Source organism: Hippopotamus amphibius, chromosome 16 (assembly GCF_030028045.1).
Source record: "Hippopotamus amphibius kiboko isolate mHipAmp2 chromosome 16, mHipAmp2.hap2, whole genome shotgun sequence".
Lineage (NCBI taxonomy): Eukaryota > Metazoa > Chordata > Mammalia > Artiodactyla > Hippopotamidae > Hippopotamus > Hippopotamus amphibius.
In genome coordinates, this window is record NC_080201.1 from 26,527,321 (window position 1) to 26,535,163 (window position 7,843).

Below are 7,843 nucleotides of genomic sequence, written 5' to 3' on the forward strand. Positions count from 1 at the left end.
TTGGGCAACAAGTAAATGGAGTACCTCGAAGGAGCCTGTGGATTTAGGCAGTGATGAGGAGATGGGGAGGGGAGGTGGCAACTTCAGGTGTCTACAGGAGTCAAGTAGGTAATATAAACAAACAGCTCACATAAGGTAAAAAAGCATGTGAACTGGCTGTGAGATGATTGTCGGTGACCAGCCCGCATCCTCAGAGATGAGGCATAGTAGGGAAGTAAGTGACAGGCACTGTGAAAATTAAAGCCCAGGATTGCAGGTCTTAAATTTTCAAATTAAGTGGAAATGCTGATTTTTATGGGAGGTCTGTTGATGCTGAAAAGCTAGCAACTAATTCTTTTTTTTTTTTTTAATTGATTTGCAAGCAAGATGCAAACAGTAGATCGCCAGTGTGCAGCCTCTACCATAAGGTCATACTCTCTATCAGCAGACATCCCAAGGTTATTTTGTCACCTTCTGCTTAATGCCAGGGGCCATTCAAGATAGGACAGCTACTGGCCAGATAGGCAGTGGAGCAGAAGTCAGGCCCAGAGTCTATCCACAGTGGGGTTTTGTTTTTTTTTTAATATAAATGTATTTATTTTATTTTTGGCTGCATTGGGTCCTCGTTGCTGTGCGTGGGCTTTCTCTGGTTGTGGTGAGCAGGAGCTACTTGTGATGCATGGGCTTCTCGTTGCGGTGGCTTATCTTCCAGGGCATGGGCTCTAGGCGGGCAGGCTTCAGTAGTTGTGGCACATGGGCTCAGTAGTTGTGGTTAATGGGCTCTAGAGTGCACGCTCCATAGTTGTGGTGCATGGGCTTAGTTGTTCCACAGCATGTGGGATCTTCCCGGACCAGGGATCGAACCCATGTCCCCCACATTGGTAGGCGGATTCTTAACCACTGCGCCACCAGGGAAGCCCCCATCCACAGTGTTTTGATTGTTGTTGGTAGAGGAAAGCAGGCTCAACTTATTCCTTCCCCCTTGCTTCTTGTCACTCTCTGAGAGACACAGTACACGATGGGCCTGCTCCTGCTCCTTGTCTCTCTGTGTTCCTGTTGCTAATGGATACACCAAGGTAATGGAAGGTCAAGTGAATGGACTAATTCCCTGGATGTCTCTGGGAAAGTCTTAAATGGGGAAACAGTAAACATAGTAGTCAGCTGCTCTGTAAAGGAGCTGACTGCCTAGCTTAGAAGAAACTGCTTTAAATCTCCGTGTCTGGAGCCAAAATGATTGAAAGTTGGCCGCCAAGACCTCAACTGGAAAAGGAACTTGACCACCTGACTGACATTATTTTTAAACACATGTATTTCCAGCTCACCCTGGACCAAGTCCTGTTCCTCACTGAAAAGTCATGTAGGGTGTAAACCTGATATTTTTCTCACAGTTCAATCTGTATTTATTTTTTTATTAATATTTTATTTAGTTGTGCCAGGTCTTAGTTGCAGCAGGTGGGCTCCTTAGTTACGGCTCACCAGCTCCTTAGTTGTGGCACTCGAACTCTTAGTTGCAACATGTATGTGCGATCTAATTCCCTGACCAGGGATCAAACCCTGGCGCCCTGCATTGGAAGTGCGGAATCTTAACCACTGTGCCACCAGGGAAGTCCCGGAAGTCTATTCTTTTAAATAAGAAAAAGAAGACTTCCTAGGTGGTGCAGATACAGCTGACCCATGGGCCAGCCATTAGGTGCTATTAGAACAAACTGCCTCAGGCTTACATCTAAACAACCAAAGTGCAGCTCATTCAAGCAACTTGAGAATTTTGTTTGAAACCTTTTTCCTTCTAGGCTGTGGACATATTTTTAATTAATTTTTATTGGAGTATAGTTGATTGGAAATTTTTTAATAGCAATTATTGGTTTATTTGTATCTAATAACTGAAAGACCAACTTTTTCTTTTTGTTAATGACAGTCTTGGGGTTGGGAGCTAGTCGCGGGGGGGTGGGGGGTGGCAGGGAGCAGGAGCTGCCGCCGCGGCCTGAGCTAACCGCGGGGACCCGGATGCAGCCGCTGCCGCTCACCCCGTGTCTTCTGGCCGCTTCCCTCTTTGCTGCCCCTCCCCACAGTCTCCCCCTCTCCACCTCCTGGGGGCCATCATGAATGGTGCCCCTTCCCCGGAGGATGGGGCCTCGCCCTCCCCTCCCCCTTTGCCCCCACCCCCTCCCCCGAGTTGGCGGGAGTTCTGCGAGTCCCACGCCCGCCCGGGCAGCTGCGCTGGATTTTGCCCGCCGTTTTCGTCTCTACCTGGCCTCCCACCTCCAGTACGCAGGGCTCGGGGCCGAGGCCGCCTTCTCCCCGCCGTTTTGCTGAGCTCTTCCTGCGGCACTTTGAAGCTGAGGTGGCCCGGGGCCTCCGGCTCCCTCTCGCCACCCATCCTGGCTCCTCTGAGTCCTGGTGTGGAGATCCCGGCACAGGACCTGTCCCTTGAGAGCTGCAGGGTGGGTGGGCCCCTGGCTGTGCTGGGCCCTTCTCGATCATCTGAGGACCTGACCGGCCCCCTCCCTCCCTCGGTCTCTTCCTCTTCTACAACCTCCTCGAAGCCGAAGCTAAAGAAACGCTTCTCCCTCCGCTCAGTGGGTCGCTCTGTCCGCGGTTCAGTCCGTGGCATCCTGCAGTGGAGGGGGACTGTTGACCCTCCCTCCCCAGCGGGGCCCCTAGGGACCTCATCGGGCCCCCCAGTGTTAGGTGGAAACAGCAACTCCAACTCCTCTGTCGGGGCTTGGACCAGTGGTAGGGGACTGGTTAGCGACGGAACATCCCCTGGGGACAGATGGGCTCACCGTTTTGAGAGGCTGAGACTCAGTCGGGGAGGGGGGACCTTGAAGGATGGCAGGTGTGGTGCAGAGGGAAGAGCTGCTGAGTTTCATGGGGGCTGAAGAGGCAGCCCCTGACCCAGCTGGAGTGGGCGGGGGAGGAGGGGCAGTGGGGCCTACCTCAGGGGGAGGAGGGCAACCTCCGTGGCAGAAATGTCGCTTGATGCTTCGAAGTGAAGAAGGAGGAGGAGGAAGTCGTCTGGAGTTCTTTGTACCACCCAAGGCGTCTCGGCCTCGGCTCAGCATTCCCTGCTGCACCATCACCGATGTGCAGACAACCACAGCCCTGGAGATGCCTGACCGGGAGAACACGTTTGTGGTTAAGGTGGCAGGCCCCTCGGAGTATATCCTGGAGACAACTGATGCTCTACACGTGAAGGCCTGGGTGTCTGACATCCAAGAATGCCTGAGCCCGGGACCCTGCCTTGCTACCAGTCCCCGCCCCATGACCCTCCCCCTGGCCCCTGGGACCTCATTCCTGACAAGGGAGAACACAGACAGCCTGGAGCTGCCCTGCCTGAATCACTCGGAGAGTCTGCCCAGCCAGGGGCTGCTGCTGGGGCCCAGCGCGAGCAGTGACCACCTGTCGCAGGGGGCATATGGAGGCCTCGCAGACCGCCCCTCGGCGTCCATCCCCCTAGTTCCGCCTCCATTGCCGCCTCCCATTTTGACTCAATGGAATTGCTTCCCCCAGAGTTGCCCCCCGTATCCGCATTGAAGAGGGGCCCCCAGCAGGGACAGTTCATCCCCTTTCGGCCCCCTACTCACCCCTGGACACTCCGGAAACAGCCACAGGGTCATTACTGTTCCAGGGGGAGCCAGAGGGAGGTGAGGGGGACCAGCCCCTCTCAGGGTATCCTTGGTTCCATGAGATGCTCTCTCGACTCAAGGTCGCCCAGCTAGTGCTGGCTGGAGGCACTGGCTCCCATGGCGTTTTCCTGGTACGTCAGAGTGAGACGAGGCGGGGTGAATATGTTCTCACTTTCAACTTCCAGGGCAAGGCCAAGCACCCGCCTCTCTCGCTGAATAAGGAAGGTCAGTGCCGGGTCCAGCACCGGTGGTTCCAGTCCATTTTCGATATGCTTGAGCATTTCTGGATGCACCCCATCCCTCTGGAGTGTGGAGGCTCCAGTGACGTTGTCCTTGTCAGCTATGTCGTGTCCTCCCAGCGACAGCAGGGCCGGGAGCAGGCTGGGAGCCATGCAGGGGTGTGCGAGGGAGATCGATGCTACCCCGATGCCTCCTCCACCCTCATGCCCTTCGGAGCGAGTGACTGTGTGACCGAGCACCTCCCGTGACCCACCCCAGCCCCCTGGACCCCCTTCACGGACAGATCCCCCACATCCTGGGGCAGAAGAGGCGTCGGGGGCGCCAGAAGTGGCGGCAGCAACAGCCACAGCAGCCAAAGAGAGGCAAGAGAAAGAGAAAGCGGGCAGTGGAGGGGTCCAGGAAGAGCTGGTCCCCATGGTTGAGCTGCATCCCGTCGCTGAAATGGAAGAGGCCATGGCACCAGGCCCGGAGGCCCGGGGAGGCGCTGGATCTGGTGGGGCCCCCGGGGTGACCCTGATGGTGCAGCTCCAGCAGTTACCACTAGGGGGCGATGGAGAAGACGGGGGCCATCCCAGAGCCATAAACAACCAGTACTCCATCGTGTGAGACACCCTACCCCACCCTTTCTCCACTCTTCTTGCTCCCCAGCCCTCAGTTCGTGAGATTGGGGCTGGGTGGGGACATAGAGGAGCGGTGGGAATCCCCTCCCCATATGCTTCCTGACCCTTGACAGTCAAGGGCATATATGTTGGTACAAAAAGGTTCAAGAGCCCTGTTAACTCCCCAGTTCATACACTACAGGTGCCCCATCCCCTGGGCAGGGGATTCAGGCTCCATTACCTCCCCAAGGGGCTCTTATGGTCAGCCCCATCCCTGGGGGCCATTTCCCCATTAACCACCCCTCAGCCCAAGGAAGGGTGAGGGGGAAGGGCTGTCAGTTATATTAAGGTGGTTGTTCTTGTTGTTTTAAACAAAATGGAGACGCATAAATAAATAAAAGGGTTTATCTCAGTTCAAAAAAAATGATGGTCTTATAAAAATGTTGAGAATAGTATTACAAATTACATAACTGGTAAAGGATTTGTATCCAAAATATAGGAGGGTGAGTCAAAAATTATCTGCACACTACTACAGCCAGAGCGTGGATAATTTTTGACTCCCTTTGACTCACCCTCATATAAACAGCTCTTAGAACTCAATAGTAAAAAGAATCCAATTAATAACTGGAAAGGGGGTCTGAATAGACACTTCTTCAGAGAAGACATACTAATGGTGAATAAGCACATGAAAAGATGCTAACGAGTCATCAGGGAAATGCAACTCAAAACCACAATGAGAATCACTTCACACTCACTAGGATGGCTATAATCAGGCAGTAACAAGGGTTAGGACCTCCCTGGTGGCTCAGTGGTTAAGAATCCGCCTGCGAATGCAGGGGACACGGGCTGGAGCCCTGGTCCGGGAAGATCCCACATGCTGCAGAGCAACTAAGCACTTGTGCCACAACTACTGGGCCTGTGCTCTAGAGCCCGTGAGCCGCTACGATTGAAGCCTGCGTGACTAGAGCCCATGCTTCGCAACAAGAGAAGCCACTGCAATGAGAAGCTTGAGCACTGCAATGAAGAGTAGCCCCCCACCCCCTGCTGTCCGCAACTAGAGAAAGCCCACGTGCAGAAATGAAGACCCAATGCAGCCAGAAAATTAAATTAAATTAAATTTAAAACAAAAACAAAAGAAGGGTTATCAGGGATATGGAGAAACTAGAACCCTTATACACTGTTGGTCAGAATGTAAAATGGTACAGTTGCTTTGGGAAACAGTCTGGCAGTTCCTCAAAAGGTTAAACATAGAGTTACCATCTGACCCAGCAATTCTACATATATACCTAAAATCAATGAAAACGTGTGCACACAGAAATGTGCACCTGAAGGTTCACTGCAGCATTATTCATACTAGCCAAAAAATGGAAACCACAAATGTCCAATCAACTGATGAGTGAATAAACAAGATGTGATACAGCCACACATATACATACATGTACTGTTACTCAGCAATAAAAAGGAATAAAGTACTAATGGATGCTTCAACATGGACAAACCTTAGAAACAGTTCCTCCAGAGCACAAAGTAGATTAGCGGTTGCCAGGGGCTTGGGGGAGGGACAATTGGAGAGTGACTGCTATGTGGGTACAGGGGGGAGTGCTAACGGTGTTCTGATGTTAGACGGTGGTAATGACTGCAAAACTCTGAATATACTAAAAACCACTGTATTGGGCACCAAAATATGAATTTTGTGGTAAAATTCATAAATCTCAATAAAGCTATTATATATGTTTTTAAAAACCTGCAACAGGGATTTCCCTGGTGGCACAGTGGTTAAGAATCCACCTGCCAATGCAGGGGACACGAGTTCGAGCCCTGGTCCGGGAAGATCCCACATGCCTCAGAGCAACTAAGACCGTGTGCCACAGCTACTGAGCCTGCACTCTAGAGCCTGCAAGCTACAACTGTTGAGCCCGTGTGTCACAACTACTGAAGCCCGTGTGCCACAACTACTGAAGCCCATGTGCCACAACTACTGAAGCCTGAGTGCCTAGAGCCCGTGCTCCACAACAAGAGAAGCCACTGCAATGAGAAGCCCACGCACCACAACAAACAGTAGCCCCCACTTGCCACAACTGGAGAAAGCCCACGTGCACCAACGAAGACCCAACACAGCCAATAAATTAATTAATTTTTTTTAAAACTGCAACAGCTCAGATGTCCTTCAAAAGTGATTAGTTGCACAAACTGCACACACCACAGAATATTGTTATTCAGTAATAAATAAAACATATACACATTGCATGAGTCTCTGGGCAATTATGCTGGGTAAAAATAGCCAATCCTAAAAACTTACAGACTGTATAATTCTATTTATATAACACTTTTTGAAATGGCAAACTTTTAGAAATGGAGAACAGATTAGTGATTGCGAGGAGTTACAGAAAGAGAGCCTTGTTGGAGGGAGGTGAGTGTGGTTATAAAAGGGCAATGGGGACTTCCTAGGTGGCGCAGTGGTTAAGAATCTGCCTGCCAATGCAGGGGACACGGGTTCAATCCCTGCTCCAGGAAGATTCCACACGCCAAGGAGCAACTAAGCCAGTGTGCCACAACTACTGAGCCTGTGCCCTAGAGCCCGTGAGCCACAACGATTGAGCCCATGTGCCGAAACTACTGAAGCCCACGCACTTGGAGGCTGTGCTCCGCAACAAGAGAAGCCACAGCAATGAGGAGCCTGCGCTCTACAGCAAAGAGTAGCCCCTGCTCGCTGCAACTAGAGAAACCCCGTGTGCAGCAATGAAGACCCAACACAGCCAATCAATCAATAAATAAATAATATGTTTTTAAGAAAGGGCAATAGGAGAAATCCTTGTGATGATGGAAATGTTCAGAATCTTGAATGTGATGTAGATTTGTAAACCCTACACGTGATTAAATTCTATGATCAGTGGATTGTGTCCGTGTCAGTATCCTAGTTGTGATATGGTACTATAGTTTTGCAAAATGTCACCATTGAGGGAAACTGGGTAAACAGTACACAGGGATCTCATCAGCAAGGCCATTTGATGCATGGAGAGGACATAACATATGCCAGTGAGTCAAAAATTATCCACACTCTGGTTATATTAAAACTTATATAAATTCTACAGCCAGAGTACGGATAATTTTTGACTCACCCTCGTAGATGAGGACATTGGAATGCCAAAGATCATGTGACAACTTGCAAGTGGCACACAGCCACGAACAGAAGCCAGGGCTCTGGACACCCATTCCTTCATGCAACAAGTATTTATATGAGTGACACCAATGCCTCAGATTCTCAGTTTTAGAATCTAGGCTGTGTGTTATAGCCATGAACAACCCTCAGGCCAGGCACATCTCAAGGGGGTACACATGACCCCTCACTGTCCTTAGTGGAAAAGTCCAGGGTCACCAGCTGTGAGTGTGAAGGCAAGA

The 7,843-nt window shown here is 51.0% G+C and overlaps 1 pseudogene; it reads left to right on the plus strand.

Moving 5' to 3' along the window:
- Positions 1 to 2,009: 2,009 nt before the first annotated feature.
- Positions 2,010 to 4,208, plus strand: LOC130838951 (SH2B adapter protein 1-like; annotated as a pseudogene).
- The last annotated feature ends 3,635 nt before the right edge of the window (positions 4,209 to 7,843 follow it).